Source organism: Ambystoma mexicanum, chromosome 4p (assembly GCF_040938575.1).
Source record: "Ambystoma mexicanum isolate Mex_15411 chromosome 4p, UKY_AmexF1_1, whole genome shotgun sequence".
Taxonomy (NCBI): domain Eukaryota; kingdom Metazoa; phylum Chordata; class Amphibia; order Caudata; family Ambystomatidae; genus Ambystoma; species Ambystoma mexicanum.
This window is the reverse complement of record NC_090927.1, coordinates 19,498,497-19,517,966: the sequence shown is the minus strand read 5'-3', so window position 1 is coordinate 19,517,966 and position 19,470 is coordinate 19,498,497.

The following is a 19,470-nucleotide window of genomic DNA, read 5'->3' as shown; positions in this document are numbered from 1 at the left end:
CTCTACTAGTTTAAGGTCATGCCTTTTGGACTCACAAATTCAACTGCTACATTACACAGGATGGTGAATCAAGTTCCGAATGGGATGGAGGACTTCTGCATGGCATACTTGGATGACATTGCAGAGTTCAGCCCCACTTCGGAAGAACATCTTGACCACCTTGGATATGTTTTGCATGCTCTTTAACAGGCCCATCTGACCATAAGGGCAAGCAAATATCAAATTGGTCAGAGTAAAGTGGTCTGCCTTGGGCATGAGGTTGGAGGAGGTAAAATAAGGTCATTACCTAGAAAAGTACAAGCTGTACAAGACTGACCAACCCCTACTACTCAAACCCAATTGAGAGCCATTCTGGGTCTTAATTGAGAACTATGGGACCATAGCTTCTCCCCTGAATATGATCTCCTCACCCAAATTCCACAAGAAGGTCAAATGGAATCAGAAGTGCACTAAGGCTTTTGAAGGACTTAAGAAAGCCCTTTGTCAAGCTCCAGTCTTGAGAGCTCCTGATTACAACCAATCCTTTATTGTACAGACAGATGCTTCTAACACAGCGATAGTTGAAGTTTTGAGTCAGCTAGATAATAAAGGTAGGGAACACCCTATCTGTTTCATCAGTAGAAAACTAAAGGACCATGAGACAAGGTGGACAACCATTAAACGTGAGTGTTTTGCCATTGTGTGATCTCTGAATAAGTTTACACCATACTTGTCTGGATCTGCTTTTGTAATTCAGACAGACCACCATCCCTTGAGATGGTTACTGTTAATGAAGGTGGAGAATCCCAAATTGTTAAGTTGGTCAATCGGCCTCCAAGGGTTTGATTTCACCATAGAACAGAGGTCAGAGTGTAATCACCAAAATGCTGGTGGTCTCTCCAGAAAGTATGACTGATTGGATTAGGAGACTCATCCATGAGTGGAATAAATCCACCTGTTCCTTAGACCTATGCCAATAGTTAGGTATCTGTTGCCTATATGACAAGGCTGTTGTAGTCTCCAACAGGGCTACTAAGTACAATCTTGCCTAATAGCTTCTCATCTCCATGCCTTCATCTTCCTTCCTGATTTACCGCTGTTACTCTGTAGCCTTGTTCCAGCCTCCTGCCTTCAGTTCTCCTGGCTTTCCTTCCTTCCTGTGTTTCACTCTTTGCTACCTTACTAGACTGTGTCTTCTGTAATATTTCAGTACTCCTTATTCTCCGGTGCTCACTTCTTCTGGCACCCACTTTTCTTAGTTACAAAGATACTTCAGGAACTAACCATCTCACGCCTGGACAGTACTAATTACTGGAAATTCAGCGCCTATTTGTTTAAACAACTTGCTTTGGACTGAAGGGTTTTTCTGGCAGCTTCTGGCTTTTTCCATTCAATTGGTCTTTTTGGGAGGAAGTCTCGTGCCTTTGCTGGGTGAACAGCTGGCATAGTGGCTTCCACCCGAGAACGACCTTATCTCTACAAGAGTCACCTAGCCCTTCCAGCTACAAAGACTCGGGTGAGCAAGACACATCCATTGTTGAGAGATTGCAACAATAACAAATCACATCGACTATGGCCACCGCTGAACAGGCGCATGCATTTCTTGCTTCTGTACAATGATTTTCCCTGGAGGTACAAGGCCTGAATACTGAAACGCAGCTCTTAGTTAGTTGGTATCTGCTAGAAAGGACCGGTATATGGACTTTCCACCTATGGGACTTGGCTCAGGAAAGTATGATGGATCCCCGAAAAGGATCAAGGAATTCATCGATGCCTGCAAAGTCCACTTCAATTACAGCCTTCCACATATGCCACGATCAGGCGAGTGTGGGCTTCATGGTTTCCAACATGACCGGCAATGCTCTAACATGGGCCAACCCGTTGGTCACATCCTCCAATCTGGTATTGCAGGACTTTGCAGCTCAATTTTCCATCTTTAGAAGAGGCCTGCAGAAAGACCTGAAGGATGAACTTGCCCGTATCGCTCGCCCTTCTTCACAATCTGATTTAATATCATTGGTTCTTGTCAGGAGTAGCCTCATTGAAGACTAGCCTTCCTTAGTCTAGTTTCTCCTGTGAATGCTGTATGTATGTGGTGATGTCATTTGTGGAATGTATGAGGTAAGCTTGGAGTGTTTGTGTATGATTGAGTTCTAATCCAGGCAGTTGAAGATTGATAGCCTGGGTGGTGGGAGCCAGTGGGTTTCCTTCATGATTTTCTCCTATCTCCCTACGGACTTGATAAGACCATGATTTGTACCTGTAACTGAAGGAACCTGAATAAAGCATCTAATGAAGTGTACCTGCCACAGTATCCTTTTTATATCTTGATGATAAACAAGCGTCATAACAATTCTTCAGATAGATTACTGTCTCCAAGAAAGAAGATCGGAGCGAAAAAGACAACAAGGGAAACACACCCTCCCCTCCCATCCAGTTACTACTCCCTCTGTGTCTGGCGAAAACCCCAAAGAGGAACCCTTGGAAATTGGTTCTGCAAGAGGACCGTTGTCACCCTCTGGAAGGAAAAGAAGACAAGAACTTGGTCTCTGTATGTATTGTGGAATAGGGAGTCACCTGCTCCGTGACTGTACAGAAGTCCGAAAGAGTAGTAAGGGAAACGACAGACCCCAACATTAGAATGGGCCACATGCCGGGGAAACAAGGAAGGTCCAGTGATTACCACATACTCTTATTCTGCCCAATCCGATACCCACTTGTTGGTTGTCCGCTAACTACTACATGTCACAGGAAGGAAGATTGAAGGCATGGCTTTGATAGACAGTGGAGCGGCGGCAATTTCATGGACGTGATCTGGGCAAAGAATGAAGGAATACCCCAAAAAGAGCACACCGATATTCAAGTAGTGGAAGGGGTTGATGGGAAGCCTCTCAGTTCAGGACCCATCACCCATATGTATGTGCCATTACAACTATTGATTTATTTTTAACCACAGGGAGACCATCTCCTCTCACGTCATCAGATCCACTCACTTTCTGGTTATTCTGAAAACATAACCTTCATATTATTTGGAAGGATAATTCCCTCCATTTCGTTCTGAATTCTGCTCTTCACTTTGTCTTCCAACCTCTGTGGCACAACCGGCTGCAGCTGAATGTGTCTCTTGGTATTGTATTGCAGAAGTAAATTATATACATACTCCATATCAACATTTCAGCAAGGTCTTTCTTTACAAAGTACCCAATGATCTCCCTTCCCACCGCCCAGAGGATTTCAACATCGGTCCCATGTTGTCCTTAACCATCCCTGAGAAGAAGACTCCAAGGAGTATCTGGAGGAGAATCTGAAGAACAGACTCATTCGCCCCGCTAAATCTCCTGCTGGAGCCTCGCTCTTCTTTATACCCAAAAAGGACTCTCAAGAACGTAGGCCATGTATAGACTACAGGGGCTTGAATAAGGTGGCCGTATTTAACAGCTATCCCATGCCCCTCATATGGGAGAGCCTGGAGGCCGTCCAAGCTGCTGTAATCTTCACAAAATTAGATTTACGGGGCGCTTATCATCTCCTGCGCATTCACTCTAGTGATGAGTGGAAGACTGCCTTCAGGACTACTTACGGTCACTTTGAGTAACAGGTCATGCCGTTTGGACCAGTCAATGCCCCTGCTGTTCCCCAACAGTTCATGGACCGGTTGTTCTCTGATCTGTTGTTTAGATCTGTCATCATCTACTTAGACGACATACTGGTTTTCTCACAGTCTAGGGAGCTCCACCAACTAAACTTTTTTGAGGTTCTGCAGAGGCTAAGAAAGAACCAATTACTAGTCAACTGGAGAAGTGCCTCTTTGAGGTATCATCGGTCACTTATCTGGGATTCATCCTGTCAGATAATGGTATCGCGATGGACTGATGCAAGCTGACAGCTATACTTTGTTGGCCAGTACCCACTTCAGTTACAAGGGTCCAACGATTTCTAGTACTGGTAAAATTTTACCGAAGATTTATCTGACATTTTTCCTCAACAGTGCTTCCCATCACATCTTTACTAAAGAAAGGTACTCCATTTGCTTGGAGTTCTACTTCAGAGGAGGCCTTTTGTCTTCTCAAGGAAAGATTCCATACCACCCCTATTTTAAAGCAACCAGACCAGTCACTTCCCTTCATCGTGGAGACTGATGCCTCCGCCGGTGCCCTCGGAGCAGTTCTCAAAAAGGAAATTGAGAGATAGGAACACCCCATTGCTTACCTTTCGAAAACCTTTAGTCCAAGCAAACTTAATTATTCGGTCATCGAAAAAGAACTCTTGTCTATGAATCAGGCTTGCATTGAGTCACGACACTTGCTACAGGGAGCCACCAGTCCTTTCTTAATCCGGATCGACCATAAAAACCGACGAGTCCTGCAACAGATGGACTGTGCCAATGCAAGACAAACACGATGGGCCTACTTCTTTGCCCAGTTTGACTTTCAGATCACCTACATACCTGGTTCAGAAAACTCTGTTGCTGACCGTTTATCATGTAGCTTCCATACAGGATCCTCTACCGAATCCTGGAAAGAACCCCTCTTTCCCAGGAATAAGCTCATTTGCTCAGTATCTTCTTTTGTACACGAGGTCAAAGAAGCTTGCACCAAGATCGAGCCCAACTGGAGCAGCAAAGAATGTGCCCTAAGAGATGGTATCATTTTTCGCTATAATCTCCTTGTTGTTCCTAGTACCTCTCTAAAAAGAAGGGTGATGCCTTGGTGTCACGACAGTTAGACTGCAGGGCACCGAGGTTACGATGCCACTCTTGACTTTAGTTGTCACTCTTTTTGTGGCCTACCAAGTGTAAGGATGTCAGATCCTATGTTCGGTCATGCCCAATTTGATCACACAGGAAATACAAGACCAACAGACCCATCGGTTTTCTTGAACAGAGACCAACTCCCACTAAACCCTGGCGTCATATCTCTACCGATTTGTTGGTGGACCTTCCCCTCTCTTTGGGGTGCACCGCTATCATGGTGGTTGTAGACGCGTTTAGTAAGATGGCTCACTTCATACCATGTGTAGGGATTGGGGAAGATCCTGTTTCGGGGAACACCACCTTCGGGGATCAAAAGTGGAGTAGAAACAAGAACGATGAAGGTGGTGACCCTTTCTCTTGGCTGGCTGGAAAATCAATTTTTTCTGTTGAAAAATATAATAACTTTATGTAGTGTTCTGACACCCCTATGTACACAGGTTTTCTTTCCCCTGGTCTTGTCAGTTGTTTGACTTCTCCCAACAATAGGTACTTCCTCCGCTAGATTGTAGCACCGAGAGAAAGGGTCACCCCCTTCATCGTTCTTGTCTCTACTTCATATTATACCATTTCAGGGAGTGCCTATGGCCTCTGAGACGGCTGCCGTTTTCTTTAGTGAGGCGTTTCTTCTACATGGCATTCCAAAATCTGTAACCTCTGACAGAGGAACCCAGTTCACATCAATTTTCTGGAAGAAGCTTTGCAGTTTACTAGGTATCGAACAGGTTCTTTCATCGGAATACCACCACCAGTCTAACAGCCAGAATGAAAGTTTGAACAGCACAATGGAACAATATTGTTGCTGTTTTATCAACCCAAGAAAAGACATCTAGGTAGACCTTTTACCCACAGCGGAATTTAACTATAACAACACCACACATACATCCAATGGTATGAGCCCCTTCTACTGAACCTACGGTCTCCATCCGCAGACTATTCCCAGTTCTGTGCTTCCGGAAACTTCCGTTCCAACCCTTGATTGCCTCTTTCAAAATATCCATCAAGCTCACAACAACGCTTATGCACATCTCAAAGAAAAGAGAGCATCTACAAGAATCAGGATGATACTCATCGAAGACCCACCCCTGATTTGGATGTAGGTTCCAAAGTCTGGCTTTCCACCTAATACCTGCCCAGATGGGTACAACCCTCCAAACCTTCTCCCAGATTCATCAGTCCTTTTAAGGTTCCCACCAAAATAAACCCTTCCAATTGAAGTTACCTAAACCTTTGCATAGACTCCATCCAGTGTTTCATTCTTCGCTATTGGCTCCCTTTACTTTGGATCCATTTTCTCACAAGAAAAAGAAATATCTGTAAACCTAGTTCAAAGGACCTGAAGAATATGAGGTGTCTCACATCTGCAATTCCCGGGACCACGGTGGAGGTCTTCAATACCTAGTACAATTGAAAGGATATCCACAATCGGAAAACACTGGGAACCTGTTTCACATATCAAGGCACCATTGTTGTTGCGAAGATTCCATAACTGCATCCAGGCAAACCAGGTACCACCAGATATAAGAGGGGGCATACTGCCATCGGCTGCCCTTTCTGGAGCTTATGGAGGAAATGATGCTTAAGACGCCAACAATGTGCACCTACGTTCCTTTGGAATGTCCCCGCCAGTCTAGTTTACTTCCAACAAGGCAGGCACAACTTCCAATACATGCATCCCGCGGCGTTTGCTCCGTGCGTTGCAACCCTCCGCTGATTCTTTGGAATAAGATGTTGTTTTCCATTCCACATTTCCTTGAACCTCTCTCTCTTTCTCTGCATCTTTATCCCTCCATTTTGATGTGCTCCTCTTCTCCCTGCATTCATCTTCATTCCTGACTTACCGCTGTTACTCTGTAGCCTTGTTACAGCCTCCTGCCTTCAATTCCTCCTGGCTTTCCTTCCTTGCCATGTTTCACTCTTTGCTACCATTGTCTTCTATACTATTTCAGTACTCATTATTCTCTGTGCTCACTTCTTCTGTCACGCACTTGTCTTGGTTACAAAAGAACTTCAGGGACTCACCATCTCCCCCCTGGACAGCACTAATTACCGACATTTCTGCAGCTGTTATTTTAAACAACTTGCATTGAATTGAAGGTTTTTTTTGGTGCCTTCTGGCTTTTTGTTACGCTCACCTGGCTCCCACAGGGGCGTCGATCGGACCCGGACAGCTGCGGTCTCCACCAACGTGATGCGTAGTGCAGAGATGACAGACTGGACTGGCCCGCCTAATCTCGTCTGCTTGACCCGTAGAAGTATCCTCCTGCAAGTGGAGAAAGGGATTTAGCCACTCGTGGATTTAGTGATGGCACTCCCACAGTCCTCCCCACTAGTCACCTCTGATATCCCCTTACAGTAATCTCACCTTATGTTTTTAAATGATGAGCTCTCCATCCTTCTTGGAATGCAGGGGCGCGTAGATACCAGTTACTTCACTGGTTTGAAGAGTTCTGGATGAATATTGACTCCGAGGTTCTTGGTGAGGACCCCTAAGTATAAAGTTCAAAGAGTTCAATATGTCCGATGTTCACTCTTGTTCCATTCCCTTTTTGAATTGCAGGGGTCCAAGAAATATTGCCTTGAGGCAACTGATGGCGTTCAGGTAAGAGTCTGCATTACCCAACACTGTCCGGTAAAAGTTGCATGTGTTTAACTTGTTGTTTTCTCTCTCTTTACAGGTGCGGCATAAGAAGATGTGGCGTGTTAAAGGATAATGCCTCCGGTGGTAATCAGGCAAGTCTATGGTGGTAAAAGAGATTGCATTTGTTGGCTCTCTTGGCTCACCTTGCTATTTCTTCTGTTCCCCAGGTGCTGGAGTTCGGCGAAGAAAATGATGGAGGCAGTGCCGAATCGAAAGATGCTGTGAGGACTGGTGAGTATGGCGCGGCGGTGCTGCTCGCGATGCGACGGGTGCTGAAATAATGTCCTTTCCAGGTTCGGAGACGTGCTGGATCCGGAATCAGGTAAGGAATCAAAATAATGTCTGTGATCTAACCTTTCCTCCTTCTTTCCCCTTTTTCTAGGAGCTCCGGATTCGAGGCGGGCGTGGCAGAAGACTGGATGCTGACTTGCAGGCACAGTGAGCGTTACGCTGCTGAGTGCAGAATAACGCGAAGCGTGTGGTGCTTTTCGGGTGTGGTTTAAATAGCCTCCAAAGTAGTTCCAGGTAAGAAGTTCCCCAGAACCACACCCAAGTAAAAAAGAGTCCCTGTAGTAAAATAGTCCCATCCAGGCCTCACACTGGCTTGGATTCATTTGCAGCATGGTCTGCATGAGGTAAGTGATGTCTATGAGCCTGGCGCCTATGGCGCCAGGACTGATTTCTATTATGAGCCTGGTGCCTAAGGCACCAGGACTGAACCCAGACAGCCCCCAGCCGGGGCTGCTGGGGTTTTAATAAATATCTGGATACCTGCTCCCGGGGCTGATGGGCTTGAACCGGATGCCCGGGGGTAGGCATCATGACACTTTTCCCTTCAATTGGTCTTTTCGGGAGGGAGTCTTGTGCCTTTGCTGGGTGGACAGCTGAAATAGTGGGATCCCCCAAAAGCAACCATACCTCTAAAAGGACAGACGATCCTCAAGAAAAAAAGGAACGCCCCTACAGAAGGAAGAGTCACCTAGCCCGTCCAGCTACAAAGACTCAAGTAAGGAAGACAAATCTATTGTTGAGAGTGAGCACCAGCAGGGTGCCCATCCCTTCCCGGAGGGAAAACCTGTAACGCAGGCCAGTCAGAACTACAGGATTGTTAGGGGTGATGTCCCCAGCCTTTGGTGCCTGTCTCCCATGTTGGCCGACCATCCCCAAGTCCAGTGGCGGTCCCACTGAGCCCTGAAAGGGTCCCCATCCCTCCCTGGAGGGAAAACCTGTAACTCAGGCTAGCCAGAACTCCAGGATGGTCAGGGGTGATGTGCCTGAACTTTGGCACCTGTCTCCCATATTGGGTGACCATCCCCAAGTTCAGTGGTGGTGCCAGGGAGCCCCACCAGGGTCCACATCCCTCCCTAGAAGGAAAAGGCCAGCCAGAGCTCTGGGACGGCTGGGGGAGCTGCCACTGGGGTTTGAGCACCTATCTCCATTGTTGGTTGACCGCCCACTAGTTTAGCGGTGGTTCCAGGGAGCCCTGGCCCCGATACAGTAAAGAACTTGTGCTGTATTTGGAAGTCCACTATGGATGTCAACTTACATTTTAATCAAACAGTTAAATCCGTATGCTATCAATTAAAACTAAGGAAGCCCCCTTTGTCTCTCATTGTAGAGAAGGATCGCCCGATAGTGGTCGGGAACTTAAAATTCCAAATTGGATAACTGTAACATCCTGGAGAAGGTAGCACTGTTTCTTATTTTTTTTTTAAATTGAAAGTGCACATTGGTTAATTAACACCTTATAAACTATATTAAACAAGATTCTAATAAAAATCACAATAATGAATACGACAAACAGCATAAATATAATGAAACATCATAAGGTCAATAAATCAGAAAAATGATATAAGCATAGTAGATTTACAAATTGCATTTCATCATATCTCCTCCTAACAGGGTGGGTTTAATTCAATTTCCATGATTGCCCCACTCATGATCATTCATTTAAAGTATTATACTATATCATTAAGATTTAGTTTAAAATTATTAAAAATTAAGTATCATCATCTACTCTTGCTCTCTTCCATATATAAAAAGCAGCACTAATTACACGGCCCGTGGCCTATGACTTCGGTCCCCCTAGAATCATCACCAAACTTTGCAACAAAAAAAAAGTATATGGCCGGCTCTGAATTTTTTCACCAAGTTGGGTGAGGTTTGGTGCGGGGGCGGGTGGGCAAAGTTATAGGGGGTCCCACATTTTTTATCCCATAAAATGAATAGGGAAAAACTTTGCGCACGGTTACAGGCCGAATAGCTGGACCGATTGTCACAAAATTTGCAGCAGGAGTGGGGGCTTGGGCCAGAAAGCGCGATTGTGTGTGTTTGACGGAAATCCGACCAGTACTTTTGTTGTAAATGAATTAAATGTACATCCCAAAAAATGAGTGACATCTGGGACCCATTTCCCTGATCGCTCCGCGGTTTGAAGTGTCATTGGCCTGCAGGACGCCGTGATGTCAGGGAACGTTGGACGCAGCTGGTGAATGGCTGGAGGGAAGCGTGGTGTGCGTAAAATTTTTGGGGAAACGCCGCCATGGTGTATCGGAGGACAGTGCGGCGGCGGAAAGGTCTGGAAAATGTACCGTACACCATGTGTTGGTGGCAAGAAAGAAGGGAACGGGTGGGGGATTGAGAAGTGATTCAAGTGACATATGTAGGTAGGTGGAAGAAGATGGAGGGGAGTACCTGTAGTTTTTGTGCGTACTGGATGAAGGTGCGGGTAACTGGACAGGAGAGTACTTTGTGTGATGATTGGAGGCAGGTGCCGTAACGGTCCGATAGCTTCTGCTGCAACCTGTTTGTGATGAGCTTCTTCCACCGTGAGTGGTGGCATGTGTAAGTGAAAAGCCCCCGAAAATACTGTTAATTCTCCCAATGGAGTCAATAAAAAACACATCCCAGGAGGGAATGAGACGAAGACCAAGTGCTTGTGATATCAAAGACTTTATCTAAAATAGGGCAAGCAGGATCTACTCTGCTTACGCCGAGAGCGCTCTGCAGAAAACATTTTACAATTCATTTTTATACAGAAAATTTGTCATCAAGCTGAGGGAAGACCTAGGGGGCACATGAAGGTTTGGGATTGGTTACTAAGAGCAGACACCTATAGGGTCAGAGGCGCTTGGTTGGCTTGAGAACACGTGGTGTAGTAGTGACGTTCCTCGGGTCAATCGGTCAGCTGTGCTCATCGAATTGGCATGTGGATTGGCAACTTCCTGCGGTGTTTCATATTAAATAACCATGTGACATTTGCCCTTGTGGCCACACATTCCCATTCATTCACTACTATAATCTGCTTGTCCAGCGAGCTCAGCGACCTGTGGGTTGAATACATATAAAGATATGGTTCAAAGGCAGGTTAATTTATTATTGGGCACAGGTTAAGATTCATCCATTAAATGCAGCGCTTAATCTGTTTAGACAATTCAGAATGTAACGACTAAAGAGGTATATCTCTTGTGGTCACTGTATGATCTGGGGTGTCCATCTGATAAACAACAAAGAGGACTCGAAATCGATGACTTGGAAAACAGGTCACAATGGGCACATACCATCATGGGCATACATTTCATTGTGGGGGCTTTAGTGGTTGGTTGTCCAAACATCATTAAATCTCTGCTAATCTACCTTGACACCATCAGCGGAATCGAAACTTATTTTGGTATAGTTCCTCATTGCACAAAGAAACAGGCCTTCAGACATAGTTTTACATGCAGGCTTTTACACATGGCCTACTATATTACATTCAGGTTATACGTGTTTAAAATGTGCTATATTTTCCTAACTGGCTAACTATTTTCATTATAGCAACACCCATCAAGAGATCAAACGTGTACTTGGATTAGTGTTCATTCTTCATTAACACAGTTTGTGGCTCGGGGCCCATGCATGTGGCTTTAACACATATTGCAAGTTGGTGAGAGTAATTGGTTGCTGTATTACGTTTACACAACACCGTACAGGTATTTACATTCAAACTGAAAAAATGAGGTAGTTTAGTGCTGGTGTGTGTAGTGTTATATTGGTTATGCATCTCGCTGTTGCAATCTATTTCTATGAGCAACATTACTGTATGTTAATATATATATCACATTTTCATAATTAAGCCTTAACGTGAGAGCTTATGATCATACATACATGATATATTGTTTACTAGTATACTTATTGCCCTATTATTAGTTTTACATGCAAGGAAGCACGTTGGTTCTTTCCTCATTAAAGCGCGAACAATCGAACAGCCTTGAGGGTCACTTCTAGCTTTCGACCCCTGTCTTAAAGAATGTAGGGATTATGTAATTTTATGGCCAGGGTCTATTGGGTGTGGGGGCAGGTTTATAGAGACAGATAGCTTTTGCACTGGCCCCTGCTCAGGGCTGTATCTGGGTCACTGAAGTGAGACGGAAGACAGAAGATACAGTGTAAAGTTTGTTGCATTCTCACGGCTAGTCTTTCATGGGAACCGAACAACTGCAGAGACGGCAAAGGGGAGGAGGTGGGGGGAGTAGCTTACTTGCTGTGCGCGCCTGGCTGGGAGAGCTGCAGGCCTGCGTTGAAACTTCCCAACCATCTTGCCATTACAAAATGGAGTCGATACCTTACAAAATTGAGTCTTGTTCAACTCTGGTCTTACACTGTCACAAGGGGGGTCACGGTTCCTAAGGATATTCCCGCACTAGTGCTCCGGGGCCGGGCCCCTGAACCCAAAGCAGCCGCAACTGGGCCTACCCTGGAAGTGTAGGAATAGGGGAGAGGGGGTTCAAAACGCCCCCTCCTTCTACTCACAGTTCATTTTTAGAAGGTCAATGGGCCTCATTCCGAGTACGGCGCTAACCAATGGCGCTATTAACGCCTTGGTTGACGCCGTACCCGGACCGGCAGCGCCTTGGTGGTTGGCGGAATTACCGCCCCATTCCAAGGTTGGCGGGGCGGTAATTCCCCAATCCCCATTTACCCTTCCCCATTCCCATTCCTGCCCCATAGGGCATAATGGGAGTGGGGAAGGCGTCAATTACGCCACCGTAAATTACGGTGGCGTAATTAACATCAAGGTCCCTTAGCGCCATGGTATTTAACGCCTGCTAAAAGCAGGTGTTAAAAGCACCATGGCGCTAAGGGAACTCGGAGTATGGCGGTAAGGGATTACCGCCACCGCTCTCGTTAGCGGTGGCCGCTATCCCTTACCGCCATACTCGGAATGAGGCCCAATGACTTGCACAGTTGTGTAGGAGTGCAGTTGGCAGTGCAATGAGGATGCAATGTTGAAGTTGGGCACATGGTGGCATGGAGGGGTGAAAGAATTTGTGTTAGGTGAGTGGAAGGATTAGACTATTGGGTACATGGGTGAAGGCAGTACACTGTAGGCATACACTGCAGAGTGTAGGCCTTTAGCATATGTACCACAGTGACACAAGTGTGGGTGCGCATCCGGTGTAGGGTGCTGCTTCTATAGTGGAATGTGTCCATATTGGGTGCAGTAGGCCAGTGTGAGAAACCAAATGTGGGTAGTTTGGCAGCGGCATAATAGTATGGGATTGGAAGTGGGGATGGTCATAGTATGTGCATGAAAGTGCACAGGGGTGGAGGACACAGTTTATATGTTGTACAGTATAGTACTTGCTGCAATTTGTTGCTGCATACTTCCATGGCGGTGCACAGGTTGCTCAGTTGTTCAGCTGTTCATGCTGTGCCACTATGTAGCACTGTGAGTGTTGCCGATGTAGACTGTTGGGTCAATGACTGAAGGTGGTAGGCTATAGGCCATGCAGTACTGCCATGCAGTAGTACATACATGGCGGTACTGCATTTTGGATTCTGCAGTACTTAAAGGGTGGTAACCTACAAACGCTGGGTGTGTAGCAACCTTCATACACAATGGAGCAGGAGAAGTGCGCTGGCATGTCTGCATGTTTGCTTGTGGAGGTGAGGACACTCTTAGAACATGGTAAATTTTTTCATGTGTACTAGGGGATGGTGCTGTGAAAAGTCAAGCAGCGTGGGCATTGGGTGCAGGGTTTTCATACTGTTAGTATGGAAGAGGATATGGCAGAAGTACACCTTCACTGTCCGTAATTACTGCGCTGTATGTTGAATTGCTCCAGTAGGGGCAATGTTGGGAGAAAGTTATGATTAGGTTGGTGGAGACACAATACTTGTGAATGGGTGTGGATAGGGGTGGTGGAGACTATGGTATGTTTGTGGATTCTGAACATAGCAACCTGTTTTTGGGAATAGATGCAATGCAGAGGTTCAGTATTTGATTGGTGGATGCGTCTGTAGGTTGGGTAGGAGAGCCACTGGCAGAGGTGTGTATGTAGATTGGCTTAGTTAGGGATGTGGTGAAAAACATGGTGCTTTACGTTGTGGGTACATTGGCAGTGACAAAATAGTTTGGGAATGGAAGCGGTGCTGCCCATAGCATGTGCATAAAAGTGCACAGGGGTGGAGGATAGAGGTTTTTTTTTTACGTTATGGAAACTGGCGTCTTTTATTGGTGCACAGTTCTATGGCGGTGCAGAGGTTGGGTACCAATGTTGATGGTGGTAGTGCTGTGTATGTGGATACTTGCAGTTGGTGACATGGTGAAATGGATGTTGCTATTATGTAGCAAGGAGAGTTTAGAAGCCGTACACTGTTCGATGCATGGCACTCAAGAGGCTTGTACAGTACGACACACACGGTAGTCATGCATTTTGAGTTATGCATCAGTTGGAGGGTATGAACCTGTGAAGAATGGGTGTGGAGCACATTTCAGATGCAATAGAGCAGGAACAGTGATTTGCCATACGTGTATGCTTGGTTTTGGAGGTGAGCACACTGGTAGAACATAGTAAAGGTTCATATGTATACTTGGCGATGGTGCAGTGAAAAGTCAAGCAGCGTGGGCAGTGGGTACTGGGTTTGCATACTGTCAGTATGAAAGAAGATGTGGTAGAAGTGTACCTTAACAGTGCTTGGTTACTGTGTTGATTGCTGCATTGTTCAAGTAGGGCCAATGTTGTGTGAAAGTTGTGCTTACGTTGGAAGTCACGCAATACTTTGGCAATGGGTGTGGGTAGGGGTGGTGGAGGCTGCCGTGTGTTTGTGGATTGCGCAGATAGTGACCTGTGTTCCTGAGTGGGTGTAGTGCAGAGGTTGAGCATGTTATTGGTGGGTGGATGTGCAGGTAGGGTAGGCGTGCTGGTAGATGTTGTGTGTATGTGGGTTGGCGTACTTGGTGAAGTGTATGGTGCCATTATGTTGCAGTGCGTGTGTTGAAGGGCTGTTCTATGGGGTGCAGTAGAGTAGCAGAAGTGAGCTGCCATGCATTCATGTGTGGTTTTGCAGTTGAGGGTAGTGTGACAAGATGGGAAAGATTGTGATGTTCACTTGGCAACGCTTATATGCGAAGTAATGCAGTGTGGGCACTGGGTGCTGGGTTTACATTCTGTTAGTATGGAAGAGGATATGCTAGAAGTGCACCTTCAATGTGCTTGGGTAGTATGCTGGGTGCTGATGTAGTAAAGTAGGGTCAATGTTGTGCAAAGGTTGGGGCTAGGTTGCTCGTGATGGAGTACTTTGTGAGTGGATGTGGGTAAGGGTGCTGGACGCTGTGGTATGTTTGTGGATGCTGCTAATTACGTGCTGTTGTCATGAATGGGTGGTGGATGGTGTGAGGGAGTTGAGTTGAAGTGACGCTATGTATGTTACATTTGTGTGCAATGTTACCTAACCACATGGTCACATGCATGGATTCATAGTGTTGTGCTGGGTGTGGGAACGGTGGAGTGTTGTGTGCATGGCGAAAGGTGTGCTGGGTGCAGCGCATGATGATTGCGGAAGCTACAATAGGGCATCTAATAGGAAAAGTTTCTGGTTAAAGGGCCTTTATAAGCAAAGGCAATGTGTTCTCAGAGTGTTTCACGGGAAGTATGGAGTTGGGAACAGAAATGATACTGTGCTATGCCGAGGGTCACTGTGATTGGTGCAGACGTTTTTGAACAAATCATAGTCGGCAATAGGGGCCACTAAGGGAGTGGTGGAGAAATGGAGTGCAAAGGAATCAAGTATTGTGCCTGCTTTATTGGGGCATAGCCCTAGATGTACCTGGCTGAGTGCACGTGCCACATCATGGCGTTGTCGGTATGGAGCCTTTGCGAATGGAACCGCAGGGATTCTCCAATGAGAACTGAAGGGTGTATTTTACCGGAAGGGGTGGTGACATCTGTACCGAAAATTGGATGCTGTGAGGTTGGCAGAGATGGACAGACGGCACATGCTTATAGTCGGTGATAGCTTTGATGCGATTTGTACAAATGTGCCGTGGAAAGAGGCTTCGATACTGACTTTCAGTTGGAAGAAGTGCAGGCATTTTGGGCCACAGAGTACGAGTGGTGTTTCGGGTGCATGGATCTCCTTTGGAAATGTGTGGCATCGGTTGGTACTGTAGATGTTGTGGTGGTGCATTTTGGAGAACTACTTTTGGGGCACATGCCATGCTCACGTTTGCTTGCTAACTTACAGAATTTACAGAAGTTGATGATAGCTGTGATGCAAGTGTTTCCTACAGCAAAGGTTATTTCCTCCGAGCTGACACCAAGAGGAAAATGGGAGCAGGCCGGTGTATGTTGCCCACAGGCAGAGGTTATGAGATGCTGGTTAAACAGTAGCATGTGTTCCTTTATGTGCAGGGCTGGGATTTTCTGCACCGACTATGAAAGCATTAATAACCAGCAAGAGCTCCAGTGGTTCTAAGGAAATGGCATTTTTTTAACTTCAATTGGCAATGCTGTTGTGTTTGCCACTCTGCACGGAGCGTTGGATAGAATCCTGTAGACATGTAAGATAAGCGTTCATCTTCGGTGCAGAGAAATGTCAGGAGGAGAAGAAAACATACAGTGAGCCAAAGAGAGAAAAACAAAAAGACAAATGTAAGAATGCATATACATAACGAAAACACAAAAAAAATTATAAAAATAAATAAATATTTTAAAAAGTGTTTTTCGAGACAATCCTAAAGACACAATCCACACCTCTGTTGTACTTTAAGAATGTGAGGTGCAGTGCAACAAATAAAAACAATTCTAAAAGCCTGAAAAAAAGAGTTGTTACTGTGGAAGCTGTTTTGAAAAATTGAAAAAAAAACCTTTTTTAGGAGCCACCACTAAAATGACATTCAATAACCTGGGTGGATATTATTTCCCTGATCCCCCGTGCGCACACCTGCAAAGATCTGCAGACATAGCTACAGTTGCAGGGATGTACATGTAACAAACGCCGCTTTCGCACATGGGCAACTTATTTGTGGGACAGTGGAGGAGACGAGATTGTGCAGTAAACTTTGCGAGTGTGAAGTAGACGCATAGACTATGGTATACAGTGTATTTGTCGACCCAAATGCAAGGTGTGAGCATTTGATTGCGTGTTGTACATGCCGTAGCGTATGCTTTGTGGGTGAATTGCGCATACATTACTTGACAGTGAATGGAAAACAGAGTTCGGTGGGAGTTAAGTGTGCAGTGTTTCATGTGGTTATGTACGCGTATGGAGCATCTACAATGAAGTGATTGCTGTTGGTTTGTCAGTGTAAGACTTTGGTGACACTTGATCCCGACGACATTACTTTTTTTGATTGTGGAGGGACAAATGCATATTATGTAACACGGTTTGCACTACCCTTTATGCTGAGGGAGGCAGTGGGCGAGGTAATGTTCTGTTTGCAATTGTCTGCATAATGTTGTGTTCCAATATACAGACACCCATTTAGCCGTGTTACTTTTTATTGGGTCTGGAAATTGAGAAACCGTGGTACATGGTGAAGAAGTGTATTTGTGTCTTTCTAAAACGTGTGCCATTGCCATACTGTAGAAAATGGAATGTATACTTTAACAGCACTAACAGTTATACCCACAAGTAACAATCTTGTTCATATTACTGCATTGCTGAATTTGGTACGATCTGTACTCATTGTCTTGATGCACTTTTGCAAGTATTGCAACAATGCTTGTGCTTCTTGTTGCACACTGGCGCTCTTCAAAACGCACTGCAAAACACACCAACGACTTGTTTCAACAGCCACCCATTTCTACCTGTTGGCACTGCAGTGTCTTGCACAGTACCATGGTTCCCTGAACTTAGCACAGAATTGTGTAGAGTGTATACCATGCGCGTTGCACTGCCTCCCTTCATTGCCACTTACATTGTGACACTTTGAAACAAGCTTTATATCATAATCAGGAACACAAAACATTCCTAAACTGATATTATGTTGAAGGTGCGGTACTAAAAATATGCCAGCAATTGTAAATTCACTATGCACAAGCGTTATGTTGACAGTGCCCTACTAAAAACATATGCAAATCACTAGCAAAAAACATTGTTACAGGGACGTTATTGTTAAATTGCACTAGCAAAAAGCTATGAGAGTCAATGGAAAAACATTGTTACAGGGATGTTATGGTTAAAGGTGAAACCGAAAGACCCCCGAAAATCACCAGTTACGGCGGGGTTACCAACCACAACTTTCACCACCAGTGTGTACTGTAAGGACAAACACCCATGACATCAAAGATGCCATCACATGTGTGCCTCTCCCTTTTTTCATCAGTGACATAAGTAGGCTAGATGTTTTTGTTCACTACCAGTCAGGAAGTTACAAATGAAAAGGGTCTATTTTTGTGTACAACACCCTTCTGATATGTTGTTGCACTAGATTGCTGAGGGTTCATTGAGATCATATGACACATATAGGAGAAGAAGATAGCATACAACACACAAGTCTTTTCTGTGCCTGAAATTTATCAATTATATTATGAACACTTTCAGGTAATAGTGCTCTTAGTTTGCCTACTGTAATTTCCGTTTATATACTCATGTTCGTATGCATTGTGGTTTCTTAATGCTTTCTGTGCAGCAGTGCAATTGTGAACTTAGTAAGACAATGCTACGTACCTCTTACAAGTTTCACAGCACCCAAAAGTGTACAACGAAAGCTTTAATGATGTCTATATATAACATGTCAAGAATTTCACGATTACACTTCTACGGGGCACGGTGCACCCAATGGCTACGTGTCCACATGTGTTAGTTCATATACTGCAAGGAAGTTTGTCATACTATGGTGTGTATAGAAATGTGTTGCTGACTGCACTAAATATCATAGAAAGTTGTTCAATAACAATCCTTTTTGGAGGCTTTCCATGAAAAGTAAATGCCCATGTGAAGTCATTAATGAGATTTGTGATAGCATATTTGATGTCATCTGTATTACTGCTTGCAGTGCAGACTGGAGGCGCATGTTATGGTTGCGTAGCCTACCATAACTGCTGAATTACACGGCAAACGGTAGTGGCCGTGTAGTTATGGTTAAGTTACTAATCCCATAGGAAAAGCACTTTTTGGGTGGCTTATAACTTCGCTCCCCCTGGACGAATCCACCCCAAACTTTGCGAAAAAAATATATGGCCCACTCCGAATGTCTTTGCAAAGTTTGGTGAGGTTTGGTCCAGGGGGTAAATTTATAGGGGGGGCCCCAAAATGTCTTTATTTCTCATAGACCGAGGGCCCGATTCTCATCATGGCGCAGTGAACGTGCTAAATACCAAGATTCACTGAGCCATTTTGTGACGCCCAAGCACCACTGCTATTCGGAAGTGGGCCTGGGCGTCATCGCAAAGCACGACAGTGCTTTCGCTGTAATCCACCTGTTTCTAATGGAAACAGGCGGATTGCAGAATCTCGGCAGCATTTTCGTTAAATAACGAGGGAATCGTTATTTAACGAAAATGCTGCTGGTACACCAAAGCGAGCAGCTTCAACATTGCAGAATGTAACGTTGAAGCTGCTCGCATTGGTTCAAATAAAAGTGTTCCTATACACCCGTGCGGTGTATATGAACACTTTCATTTAAAGCGAGAAGCTTCAACGTTGCATCCTGCAACGTTGAAGCTGTTCGCTTTGGTGTACATGAAAGTGTCCATATTCAACACGGACACTTTCATGTACACCAAAGTGAGCAGCTTCAACGTTGCAGGATGCAACGTTGAAGCTGCTCGGTTTGGTGTAAATGAAAGGCCATACACCCAAGACTGTAGGCCCTGGCCACAACCACCGCAGC